The 14,375-nt window shown below is 42.1% G+C and overlaps 1 pseudogene; it reads left to right on the plus strand.

Moving 5' to 3' along the window:
• Positions 1–4,485, plus strand: part of LOC123835298 (U1 small nuclear ribonucleoprotein C-like) — a 69,767-nt pseudogene extending 65,282 nt beyond the window's left edge.
• The last annotated feature ends 9,890 nt before the right edge of the window (positions 4,486–14,375 follow it).

A 14,375-nucleotide genomic window follows, 5' to 3' on the forward strand; every position in this document is an offset into this window, starting at 1 on the left:
AAGTAATTTTCCTACGTTTTGCCCTTTCAACAAGTTTGCAGTTGTAAGCATAGTGTAGTGTTTGGGTAGGAACTACATTTACATCTTATCAGTTTGACCATTTTCCCAAACAAATAGCAGTCTTTTCCCAATGGGTCATTACTCAACATGATAATGTTTATTCTTAATTCCATCCAAATTTTAGAAAGAATTTCAACACCTGTTTTGCGTGATACATTTTTTTTTTAATTGAAATACTCTGGGGGCTCCTGGGTAGCTCAGTCAGCTAAGTGGCCTTTGGCTCAGGTCATGATCCCAGCATCCTGGGATCCAGCCCCTTGTCAGGCTCCTTGCTCAGTGGTGAGTCTACTTCTCCCACTCCCTCTGCCTGCTGCTCTCCCTGCTTGTGCTCTCTCTCTCTCTCTCTCTCTCTGTGTCAAATAAATAAATAAAATCCTTAAAAAAAAAAAAAAGAAATATTCTGATCTTCAAATGGCCACTTTAATTTTCACACTTGCCTTTTTAACTCTTGGCAGCATTTCTAAAGATTTGGATTTTAAGTGTCTGTTCAAAAAGAAGATTCACAGAGATTCAGTCATGCAGAGCTCCAGTGAAATAAGACGATGCTTCTTTTCTGAAAGGCCAGGTATTCCAATGTCCATCTTGAGTCTTAGTGGAAGAACCCATCTCCTGAGCAGTTGGTGCTGATCCTGGCCCCATCCCTGGGTTGGGGGAGGGAGCTACACTACGCAAGTCCACCAATGAAGATGCCGTTTACCTCTAAAAAATTTCAAGGAAATTAATTTCTGAGCTTTTCACTGGGACGCTTCTCAAAAACAAACTTTCTGAGGCAGTATTTCTGAAAGTGGTTCACTATTACCCTGGGATGATAATAATTGTTTTTCAATTTAAAATAAAATAAGATTACCTAACTATATAATGTTTGGAAATGGTTAAGCAAAGGTGAGCAGTTCGACATGCTAAAATACCTGCTGAAGAGGGGGAAGAAAAGGTTGCAGTGGTTCCCAAACTTACCTGACCATGACCGTATCTTCCTTCAAAAAAAACAAAACTATTAAATGTCCCAATGAAGATTTAAAGCCAAGGTCAAAGGTCAATCGTCCCTTCTTCTATGTCCTGTTCCAACATCACCTCCACAGCTTTTACTGACAATTCTGTAGATATTTCTACCCCTTCAGCTCTATTCTTTCCGAATTTACATCGGCAGGGATTCACCCCATGTGTTGGAAGGCCTTTACTATAATGAAAGAGTGTAACTGCTTTCTTTCCTAATTCCTGCAAGAGGACAGGTCGCTGCTCCTGATGTGTTCCACGGTGCTACTTTATCTCTTCATACCTTTCCCCAGGGGTCTTTCCCCCATGTACACATATTTTGAGTTGAAATCAGTGGAATTTTTTTTGTAACATTTAATTGTCTCTCCGGCCTCTTCCATCAGGAACTATGGAATGTGCTTTGCTTCCTATCAGGGGAAAGTCAAGTTAGATAGCCAGTTTCTTGCTGTGGCAGGTGGGGGTTAGAAGAAACCTACTCCCCTGCCAAGCCTCTGCGACCACCCCACTACACCTGATACTTCTAATCCCTTTATCTCTGTCCCCAGAACAAGAAGTCATGTCTGTTGGCCTCCTGATACCTCGGTGGGATCGGGAACCTTAGTAGTGACAGCTCTGTCCTTTCTCTGGATTAAGGATCCTGGAATCCAATTTGAAATGAGAGAAAAGTCAATGTCTTATGTAAAACATACTTTCCAAACTTGCTTCCACTGTGCCTCCTTGGACCTGCCCTGGTACTAATACTGAGTCCTAGAGAGCACCAGTTCCTGCAAGGTCCCTAACCACTAACCCCACCTCAAATTCCAAAGGACTCTAGGGCAACCAACCACTGAGGAGCTTTCCAAAACTCAGGACTTTCAGGACAAAAGCTGGGAAGGTCCTGAACAAACTGGGATTGGTCATTCTGTTCTCAAAGCACCTTTCCTGGTAAGAGCACAGTCTTTCCTGGTAAGAGCGCAGAGTCAGAATAACAGAACCTCCTTTCTAGTGATTCCCACTCTTGTCTCTAGGGAGCTAGGAAGCAGCTGGAGCCAGGCCAAGATAATGATCTAGTGGGAGTCTGGCTCCTCCCCTTCCTCCCTCCTCCCCTTCAGCACCTCCCAACAACCCCCAGAGCCTCCTCTTTCTATCCCTTTGAACTTCAAGTCTTGGTCACAGAATGTCCCACTTTGTTACTTTCCTTATCATGCCTTATTAGTAAGTCATTCTAATAAGGGGAGTAACCTAGAGACTAGGCATAGAGTCAGCACAATCAGGTGGCCTCTGGGGATGGGAGGCACAGCCATCTCCATGATGGAACATTTAGGCTCTTTCTACCTAGTTGTTACTTGTGACCAGTGGGGTTGAACCCCCTCCCAGTCTGAAACAGTTTCTTCCAGAACCATTTGGCTGACTCACAGCTTCCTGACCTAAGATCTGAAGAGTATGGTCTACACACAGGGTGGTAATACTCTTTTTATTACTTATATCAGTTAGGATGTTTCTACTGCAAGTAGCAGACAACCCTATTCCAACTGATTTATAAAATAAAGGGATTGTATTGTTTCATAAAACTGAAAAGTCTAAAATAGGGAAGTTTTCAAAAGATGCTTGACTTAGTGCTCCGTGAAGTCACCCAGGATCTAATGTTTTCATTGTCTGCCCTACTTTTCATGGTTTTGCTCCGTCGTAAGACTGGAGTCCTTACCTCCAACTTTTTGTGACAAATTGAATCGAGTGAAAACTACAGGGCTTACTTCTTAGGTCTAGCTCCTATATTTGTGCCTGGATCTCTGTTCCACCAGTGTAAACCAGTCACAAAACCCTGACTATTCACTGGTTTCCAAAAATAAACAAACAAACAAGCAAATGAAAATACCATTCTCCCCCAGCATTTAAGGAATCTAGCAAGGACTAACAATTTGCAAAGGACAGGTCACCTCAAGCCCTAAATTTTCTCTCAATCTCCCACACACATCCCAGCAATTTTCCTCCCTTTCTGGAACAAACCAGCCCTCACTGGCTTTTCCCCTCCTGTGGGAGGGGACTAAAAGCCAGGGCACTAGTGGGCATGGTCCCCAGTGGATAATGGAGGCATTTTCCTTTAAAAGGTGATTTGCTCAACCTTGAGGCATACTCACCACACTCAACCAGGAGAAGGGTCCCTGCAGGGACTGAGGGCTAGCGTGAGACAATATCATCCTCTACTCCACCACCAAGTGTGGCATTGGGTTCCAAATCCTTCCACTGCAGTGTGTCACCTGGAGAGATATTAAGAACAAACTCTTATTGGATATTTGGATGACTTTCTGCAGCTTTCATCATTTATTCAGTTCCACTATTACACATTTTAAGTGTTATAATGTGAACATCTTGTGTTCTCTTTCTCTCAATTCGAATACACTCAAACTCTACCTTATTGAACATGTAGTTTTATTCTATTAAGCATACAGTTGTAGTTATGTATTACTCATTTATTACTTAAACAAACTAGGCTAACAAAGAACTATCCAGTGGAATTCCCAAGGACTTTTTGAAGAGATTTTAAAATAAATAAGTAAATATGTACATACTAGATATACATACATAAATCCATTCTTCTTTCTTCAAAGTAGTGAGGCTTTTCCTCATAAGTATCTTCAATATCCTTCTTCAACTTTATTTATACCATTAGTATTATTATCTAGGCTCTTAACCTATTTAAAAAGAGTTTACAAAAAAGTTATCTAAAACTTCAATCCTGGGGGCACTTGGGTGGCTCAGTTGGTTAAGCATCTGCCTTTGGCTCAATTCATGATCTCAGGGTCCTGGGATCTAGTCCCGCATCAGGCTCCTTACTCAGCGGGGAGCCTGCTTCTCCCTCTGCCTGCCACTCCACCTGCTCCCCCTGCTTGTGCGTGCTCTCTCTCTCTCTCTGACAAATAAATAAATTAAATCTTGGGGAAAAAACAAAAAAGTTCAATCTTGGGACAAGTGGCCAATGGCCTGCAGAGCAACACAGCTAAGTTTTATTGTGACTACTGCGACCCATTCCTCACCCATGACTCTCCATCTGTGAGAAAGACACACTGCAGTGGTAGGAAGCACAGAGAATGTGAAAGACTATTATCAGAAATGGGTGGAAGAGTAGGCTCAGAGTCTGATCGACAAAACAACCGCTGCATTTCAACAAGGAAAGATACCTCCTACTCCATTCTCTGATCCTCCTCCTGCAGGCGCAATGATCCCACCACCTCCTTGCCCGGTATGAGGTCAGCGCCCCATATGGGGGGCCCTCCCATGATGCCAGTGATGGGCCCTCCTCCTCCTGGGATGATGCCAATGGGACCTACTCCTAGAATGAGGCCTCCTACAGGAAGCCATAGGCCAATGATGGTAGGGCCCCCAATGATGAGACCTCCTGCCTGTCCCATGATGGTGCCCACTCAGCCAGGAATGACTCGACCAGAAAGATAAGGAGAGACAGGAACCTCTTTATATTCATTTTACATTACTTATTCTACTTCACCAGGAGATCATAGTGCTGTGACTCTGGGTGTTTTCTCACAGCAGGACAAGGAAGACTTGCTCCCCCTTCCTAGCAAAGAGAGAATAGTTTTTGCAGGGGAGTAGTAGGACAAAAAAAAAAAAGCAATTTTCATTTGTATTGTGAAATGTGATAATAAAATTGTCTACTGTTTTATTTAAATTTAAAAAAAAAGACTTCAATCCAACCCTCATAAGCTATCCCAGATTCCACACAATGAATTTGAATTAGTCAAGTTTTACTCAGTGTTATTTACATAGATTCACTTATTCATTGTTAAAAACCTAATGTTAGGTTACATTTGCATTGTCTCTCAAAAATTGTATTCTTAAACTGAATTTGCGAATATTAAAAAGTAAGTATGAAACATGGTTTAAAGGTTGAGACAGAGGGGACTGGAGACATTTTGGTGGAGAGCGTGCTTTCACACGCAGGTCCCAGGCTCACCCAGACACTCCCATGCCGTCGCCTGACCAGGCCAGGCCAGCTCTGCATCGGACCTCTCACTGCCACCCCTCTACCACCTTCCGCATTTCCCAGCCCCACACGGTCCCCTCCCCAGTGAATACTACTCTGGCCTCAGCTGTGGCTAGAGCCAGAATCAACAGACCCTCCGTGGGACTTAGTAATACGAGTGAAGAGTGCACGTGACCACCAGGTTTGCAGCATTTAACAGGAAGCAAGATGCAGATGGAAGGCTGGGTCTCCCTGACAACAGACAACTTCAACAACGGTGTCCAATAAGGCCAAGTGTTGGCAAGGATGGGTAATGAAATAATCTGCTTTGTCCATTTCCTAGTCTAAATTGTACTTTCTAACCAAGGGTACTTTAGCCATTTCTTGTAGTATAGTTTATTCATCACCAGGTTTAAAGTAAACAATAGAATAAAAAGCATAATTAAGTTTAGCCCAAAACCGCCTTAAGAGAAACTCGGACAGGGGCGCCTGGGTGGCTCAGTTGGTTGGGCGGCTGCCTTGGGCTCAGGTCATGATCCCAGGGTCCTGGGATCGAGCCCCGCATCGGGCTCCCCGCTCCGCGGAAGCCTGCTTCTCCCTCTCCCACTCCCCCTGCTTGTGTTCCCTCTCTTGCTGTCTCTCTCTCTGTCAAATAAATAAATAAAATCTTAAAAAAAAAAAAAAAGAGAGAGAGACTCGGACAAGCAGCTGGAGAGATGCTTGGCTCAGAGATAGTGCTGTTTGGTTTGTTGTTTTGTTTTGTTTTGTTTTAAGATTTTATTTATTTATTTGACACACAGAGAGAGAGAGCACACATGAGCCGGCGGAGAGAGAGAGGGAGAAGCAGACTCCCTACTAAACAGGGAGCCCGATGCGGGCGATGCTGGTGGCAGAAGACAGAGCGGAGCGGCTTCTGTGGCAGAATGAGGTTGCGATGCAAACAGCTCTGATGACATTTCCTTGAGTGGCGCCTGTCATCTGCAAAGCCACGTCTGTTCTTCATCACACCCCAGTCCTAAGATGGCCACCTAGAATAAATCATCTGAAACCCACATGTCATCGCAGATGGGGGAGGGTGAGGCCTGGAGTGATAAATGACAATGTCTTCGCAGCGAGTTTGAAAGCCACAGTTTAAGTGAATAGAAATGCTTTTGTCGGGGCGCCTGGGTGGCTCAGTTGGTTAAGCAACTGCCTTCAGCTCAGGTCATGATCCTGGAGTCCCGGGATCGAGTCCCGCATCGGGCTCCCTGCTCAGCAGGGAGTCTGCTTCTCCCTCTGACCCCCCTCTCATGTGCTCTCTCTCATTCTCTCTGTCTCAAATAAATAAATAAAATCTTTAAAAAAAAAAAAAAAGAAATGCTTTTGTCTGATGAACTTCATTTATGTAGAGTTTACCTCCAATAAAATGGCCCCGTTTTAAGCCTATAGCTCAAGAGCGTTTGACAAATGTTTCGCACCTACGTAATCACCACCACAGTCAAGATACAGAACATTGCATCACTCCAGAAAGTTCCTTGTGCCCTTCCCTGGAAATGCCCACAGGAAATCTTCTTATTTTTTAAGGCATAGAACATCTATTTGAACATTTTAAAATTGAAGTACATAAAAAGGAATCTGTTCACTTGCCAAAAACAATATTTAGATCTTAAATTCCTAACGTAAAATCAGATAACGCTTCTCGCAGTATAGTTTTAGCACAGACTAGCTACTGATGAGAAGCCATAGCCATAGTCCTTTTGAACCTGGCTAACATTTGAAGTGTAGCATTCGCCCAAAACTCTGAGTGGGGAAGGGGTGTTTTAACCTGCTTGACATACTCTGAAGTTATAAAGGTCTCCCACTAAGGCTACATGGTAGGTCACTCACATGGGTGAGAGGGTTGGGAGAGGGAGGAAGCAGAAATGGAAAGAAAAAAGACTTCACTTGAAATAAATATCACATATATTTATTTAAAATTATATATATATGTATATGGAAATTGAATTTAAAATACAAAAAAAAATTTCAGAGGCACCTCAATTCTTGCAAAAATTTTAAAAGTTTCCTAGTGAATTCCCCTCAAAACGTTTCTTGTTTTATGTCATATCAAATAATTTTCCCGTCCCTCTTAAAAAATAAAAACAAACTACAATCTAGAACAGATTGATAGAAATAGAGTCTGGGATTTGGAGTGAAAAGTGCTGTCTCAGTCTGCACCTAAACATTCTGCTCTGAAAGTGCTTCCCTCCCTACTTCTCCACAAATCAATAATAGATCAGGCAAGAACTTTCTCTGCTGCTACTTTCTAAGAGATGCAGAGAATTGGGCAAGTCAGGAACCCAACGAGAATTCCTGATCCTAAACCCCGTATCCATCTCTGTCAGGTGCAGTCTGTGAAAACCTTCTGGAATGAAAAGGCACTTTCAGCCTTCTGGCTTCAAAGGGCTGCAGCTAGGAGATCCTAGTGATTTCTAGTATGACTTCTTAAGAAAATGTTAAAATTGATGCACTCCATTAGAAAATGAAATTATGCCTGCAATTTTATCCAAAAACTGACATTGGTAAGGAAATCGAGGAGGAAAAAAAAGCTACAATTGCACAACAAAAGAAGACTTGCCTTAGTCACTTTTTTAAATGTAAAAACAATTCATGCTAGTAAAAATATGGCAAACTAGAAAGAAGAAAAAAAATTACGCATAATTCTACCTCCCAAAAAGCTCTGATAAAATTTCTTTTGGAATTTTTCTTAACATAGTTGAAATCAAACTGTATATAACATTTTGTATCCCAATTTCCCACTTAACAATTATAGTGTGTACATTTTATATATCATAAATAATTATTAATACTTTTTTCAATGGTTGTCATAAATAAGTCCAACAAAAGTAATACTCTTCATTTCCCCAGTGTTGGACAACTAAGCTGGTTCCAATTTTTTGTTAACACTGTGGTCAATATGTTTGTATATAAGTCTTTTTCTGTACTTTGGGATGTTTCCCTAGAATATATTTTAAGATGTGCGGTCTCTGCATTTGGGTATAAAAGTTTTACATCTCTTGTGACATATTTTCAATTTGCTTTACAAAAATCTAATAGTCTCTTTTTAGGGCAACTTGGCAGTGTGTATCAAGATCCTCACAAATATCCCAAACCTTTGTTCCATTATTTTCTTAGAGAACAAACAGAAATATATAAAATGGTTTTGTTTAAAATATTATTGCAGTATTATTTCCATTACCAAGAAAGTTGGTCACAATCTAAATGTCCAAAACTAAAAAAGTAGTTAGAATAAAATTATGGTAGCCATAGGATATCCTTATACATCATGTGGATAGAACTGGAGGGTATTATGCTAAGTGAAATAAGTCATGCAGAGAAAGACAATTATCATATGGTTTCACTCATATGTGGAATATAAGGAATAACATGGAGGACCACAGGGGAAGGGAGGGAAAACTGAATGGGAAGAAATCAGAGAGGGAGACAAACCATGAGAGACTCTGGACTTCTGGACTCTGGGAAACAAACTGAGGGTTACAGAAGGGAGGGGGGTAGGGGGATTGGGGTAACTGGGTGATGGGTATTAAGGAGGGCACGAGTTGTGATGAGCGCTGGGTGTTATACGAAACTGATGAATCATTGAACACTACATCAAAACTAATGATGTACTATACGTTGGCTAATTGAACATAATAAAAAAATACTATTTTCAAAAAATATGTAAAAACATGTGAAATGTCAAAATATACATATAATGAAGATTAAATGAAAAAGTTAGAGGGGCGCCTGGGTGGCTCAGTCATTGGGCGTCTGCCTTCCGCTCAGGTCATGATCCCAGGGTCCTGGGATCGAACCCCGCATTGGGCTCCCTGCTCCGCGGAAGCCTGCTTCTCCCTCTCCCACTCCCCCTGCTTGTGTTCCCTCTCTCACTGTGTTTCTCTCTGTCAAATAAATAAATAGAATCTTTAAAAAAAAAGAAAAAGAAAAAGTTAGAAAATAAAATTATATGTATAATATGATGTTAATTATATACCTAATTATATATGTATGTGTTCATAGAAAAAAGTCTAGAAAGAAACACATCAAAATGTGTATAATGATTTTTTTTCAATGATTATTTCATAAGGGATGTTTGTAAGTGTTCCCTGCTGTATACCTTGGTATATATATATATATTTTTTTTACATACTCAGAATATTAATCCTTTATTTCTGTGATCTATATTTATGTAAAAGTATATGTGTATACATATAAGTGCAGATTGAGTAGAACATTTAAAACATAAAAATAGAGACACCCCAATTCTTACAAAATAATTTTTTAAGGCTTATTTTTTGTCTATTTTGTTTGAAAAAAAAAAAAAACTGACTAATTTCTCAGGCTGGGTTTTAACATTTAAACACATCCACAGCACTCCGGGACTCAGTAAATACTCACTATGTGACCACCCAGCTCTCCATCACCTATAGGGTACATTCCAAACTCCCCAAATGCCCACAAAGATACAAGACCCCTCAGCATCTGGCTTCTACTCATCTATACAGCCTCAGCTGTGATTATCAGGGAACAGGCCTCCCCGTTCCCGCCACTCTGCCCTCCTGGCCATGGGATTGGGCATTCACTGAGCAGAAACTACTTTATCCAGTCATTGGGGGCAATTGCTACAGGGCCACAAGACTCCCCTTAGCTGTCACTTCTTCCAAGAAGTCTTCTGTTTCCTCCTTCCCTGCAGGCTACTTGTCCTTCCTCTGGGCTGCCACCATGCCTATGCCTTTGCTAGTCTCAATAATTGTACTCATCACACTTCCTCTTGAACGCCTGGGTACTTATTGCACACTCCCTTTTAGAATGTCTGTGAGGGCATAATTTTTTTTTCCTGTTTTGCTCATCGCTGTAGGCTGGGTGTCCAGAAAAGTACTTAGAGGTACCCAAGCAATGTTCAAATGTTTATATGGCTGACTGACAGAATAAATGAGTGAATGAATGATTGAAGAGATTCAGCAGAAAACCTGAGTATCTAAAACACAAGGTGTCTGGCAAGGGGCAGAAGTATGCCAAAAAGAAGGAAGAAAAGGATGAAGATATCAAGAGAGTTCAAAGAGAAGGAGCTGGGCCAGGTAGAAAAACACAGACTTGAATCAGAAACACTGCTATAGGACTTTGAGAAAGTTTCTCAGTTTGCACCTATGAATAGGATATTATACTCATTTGGTTGTTGTGAGAATTAACTATAGATATAAATATACACAGAGAGAGCTTTGCATGTCGTAAGCATCCTGTCAAGGTTTGACCTTTTTCTTTTCCCCTTACATTATCATTTTGTCTAGTTATTCTAGATCTATGAAATACTGATCACAAATTTCTAAGAAAAAATGCCCTGGACAAAATTATTTTTACTGTAATTTTTTCAAAGATAAATCATTCTAGAAGAAGGGCAAGGGAAGATGGCCAAACTCTTAACAAGGTTACACATCATAACCATAAGGAGACGTGCTACATAACCCATATTGCAAGTGGGGGCCCCAGAGGTTACTCAGAGGTGAGCTTTGTACAGAACAGAGTCTTATATATTTTAGTGATGGGGCAAAGAAGTATTCCCAGAGCACAGGGAAACTTCGCTTATAGGTTTCATTACCCTTTCTATTGATGAGACAAACACATACAATATTAAATTCTGTCCTAGAGCCATTTGGCTAAATGTGTAGATGTCTAGGGCCAAAAATACATTCATTGATTTTGGGACTAGACTCTATTAATATACTTTTCAAACAGATCTTTCTGTTCACCTTGAAGTGCTGGTGCTCATGTTCGGCTGGATGGTTGGGAACACTGGTCTTACTCTGCAACAAAAATGAACTCCTCGAGATCATTAGGACCGCAAATGGGATGATAGCCCACCACAGCCCGTTCCTGGTGAGCTGACAATTGCAGGGATGTTGAGTTGACTAATCTAGAGCAGACTGCTGGATCCACAAACCTCACTCACGGCCTCCCTGGCAGACTGAGCAACGTCCCCACAGCAAAAGAGATTTTTGTTGAGAAATAGAATAGGATTAGAGCAACAAGAATAAATATTCTGCTGCCAGTATCATAAAGATTCTTTAATTTAACAATGAGCACAAGCTTTATTGCTTCCACAAAAATTCATGGTTCCTATATGTGGTAGCAATACAATTAGTTGTCATTGTCTTGGAATTCTTAGCTTACCTACTTACGTACTGCATCATCAGCCATGTGGGATTTTGTCAGTATCTTCAGTGGTTGTGTTTTGCTTTTGTTTGTTTGAGACTCTGTTTATATGTGTGAATATGTGTGATAGACTGATACAAAGATGAATTTACTTGCCCTGAGTGTGTTTTTCCCCTTGGCATTTTATGTCATTGCAATCATCAAAGTTCCTATATTTTAAGGTATTGCACTTCTTAATTTGGTTAGTCAACTTACTTGGCTGCTATTGGCCAAAGCCAGATAAAGGTCAGTGGGAATAGTAGGCAGGAAACAAAGCTAAGGGAGGTGGGAATTCACCATAGCAGCTTGGCTACAATTAGGTGTCTGGGGAGAAGGTGTTTGTTCACAGGTAGGGGAGACAGAGGGAGACAGAAGGGGTAACAGAAAACCAAAGAATGGAAAAAGCGAGCCTTGTGGGCACGTGGAAGGAGGAGGCATAGACAGGCACAAACACAAGGTAGGAACGAGAGCAAATTCCTGGTGGGCACCTGAGGGCAGACTTCCTGGTAGGATGTGGCTTGGCCTTGGGGGAGGTGCAGATGGTAATTAGGACCTGAGGCAGTTGTTTCAAAAGGAGAAATCTCCAGCACTGCTACCAGGTAGGAAAATTCACACAGACACAAGATCTAAGGCAAAGATGGAGGGAGGCACAGTGGACTAGATGGATGGCTGCATGGGCAGACAGGCAGGCAGGTGGATGAACAGACAGAGGGACAGTTAGATAATAGTTTATGGGAATACAGTAGCAATTTTTAGGATCAAAGAGGTCCACTGACCAAAATTCTGTTCTCTGTAGGACTTTAGGAACACCAACATTAGAAATTATTTCCTTTTGAGTATTTCACTGTGGGGTGCTTGGATCTCTGGATCAAAATGAGCTTGTTTATAAACTAGTTGGGGTGGGACATAGGAATTTATGGCTTAAGAAGCTCTCCCCCAGTGAGTTTTATATACACCCGTGTTTGAAATGCCTGAACTAAGGCATCATCCTTTGTCCAGTGTAAAGTCCATATTGGATTAATCAGGTCCTTCCTTTTTTTTTTTTAAGATTTTATTTATTTATTTGAGAGAGAGAAAACAAGCAGTGGGGAGGGGCAGAGAGAGAGAGGGAGAAGCAGGCTCCCTGCTGAGCAGGAAGCCAGGGCTCGATCCCAGGACCCGGGTCCATGACCTGAGCTGAAGGCAGACACTTAACCGACTGAACCACCCAGGCGCCCCTAATCAGATCCTTCCTAACAGGCACTGGCGGAAAGTCAGACAGCAAGAGAATAGGACAAGAAATATTTGGTGGTGGAGAGAGAGAGGTCTTTTCTCTCCCCAAGTGCCAGTGCAGGGTACTAGGCAGGAAGAGGCCCTGGAAGTGCTCTGGGAGCTGTTAGGGCAGCAGAGAGAAGAGTCAAACCACAGGGAATGCCACTCAGACCTTAGGAACTACCAGTCATGCATTTTTTAAAGTTCAGGTAAAATGCCAACTCCTTCAACAATTTATGCCACGTTCATCAACCCAGAGGGGAGTCACCCATACTTCTGAATTCCTCTGTAGAATGTTGTCTATACATCCTGATGGCCTTCATTTATTCATTCATTTAACAAATATTTATTGGGCACTTACCGTGTGCCAGACACCGTTCTAGGCATTGAGGCAGAGCAGTAAACAGGAGACAAAAATTTCTGCCCTTGTGGAGTTTAGATTCTCATAGGAAAAACAATAAGAAAGGGAAAATGTGTATGATACAGATAAATACCAAGGGGGAAATGCAGCAGGAAACAGTAATATGAAGCATGCATTTTTATTTTTTAATTTTTATAAAGATTTTATTTATTTATTTGAGAGAGAGAGAAAGAGTACAAGTGAGGAAGAGCAGAGGGAGAAGCAGACGCCCTGCTGAGCGTGCGGCCTGATGTGGGGCCTAATGTGGGGCCCGATGTGGGGCCTGATGTGGGGCCCGATGTGCGGCCCGATGTGGGGCCTGATGTGGGGCCTGATGTGGGGCCCCACAGACCCTGGGATCATGAGGAATTCAGTAGAGTTGCAGGATACATAATCAATGTACATAAATCTGCTGCATTTCTCTATACTAATGAAGCAGCAGAAAGAGAAATCAAGGATTTGATCCCATTTACAAGTGCACCGAAAAGCATAAGATACCTAGGAATAAATCTAACCAGTGGTGAAAGACCCGCGCTCCGAAAGTTATGAAATCCTGATGAAAGAAATTGAAGATGGCACAGAGAAATGGAAAGACATCCCATGCTCATGGATTGGAAGAACAAATATTGTTAAATGTCTATAGTACCCCAAGCAATCTACACATTTAGTTCAACCCCTATCAGAATACCACCAGCACTTTTCACAGGTCACGTAAGCAGAGGCAACAGTAAGATCAAAAGCGCTGCGGCAAGAGCCCGCTGGGGTGTCCGAGGGGTACACCAAGGCGGCCTCTGTGGCTGGAGGAAAGTAAGAAAGTAAAAGAGAAGTAAGAGATGAGGTCAGGTGGCTATCGGAGGACTCTATCACATACGCCTCAGAAAGATTTTGTAGATATTACAAAGGCTCATCTTTTACAAGACGGAAAACTATTGAATGATTTTGAGCAGATGGGTTTCTTGATCACTCTTTGACAACATCACCGGCTATTTCGTCGAGAATAATTTACGGGTGGCAAGTTTGGCGGAAGGGTGACTGGTTTTAGAAAGCCATTGCAACAGTCCAAGGGGGAAAACAACGGTAGTTTGGACCCGTGGGGCAGCACAGGAAGCAATGAGAAGTGATCCATTCTGGATATTTTTTTAAGGCAGGGCAAACCTTGCGTTTGAAAGAAAAAGAGAAGCAAAGGAAAATTCCAAGGTTTGGGGCCCAAGCAACTGGAAAAAGCTGTTGCCATTAACTGTGGGAGGGGAGGCTGTATGGGTGGCAGCTCTGGGGAAAAGGGGACCTGAGGGATCACTAGCTTATAACTGTGAGCTTAGGTGAGCTCGTCAAGGGGATGAGTGTCAAAGTGCAAGGACTGAGCTCTGGGGCACAACACTCACAGGTAGGGTGATCAGCTTTTCTGGTTTGCTCAAGGCCGATTCCCAGGACATGGGACCGTCAGGAAAGCTCTGAGAATACTGAAACCATTGATCCACTATTCAGAGGTGAGGGAGATGAATGAGA

Source organism: Mirounga angustirostris, unplaced genomic scaffold, assembly GCF_029215605.1.
Source record: "Mirounga angustirostris isolate CCGP_5_RB_7025 unplaced genomic scaffold, mMirAng1.0.hap1 SCAF_7, whole genome shotgun sequence".
Taxonomy (NCBI): Eukaryota; Metazoa; Chordata; class Mammalia; order Carnivora; family Phocidae; genus Mirounga; species Mirounga angustirostris.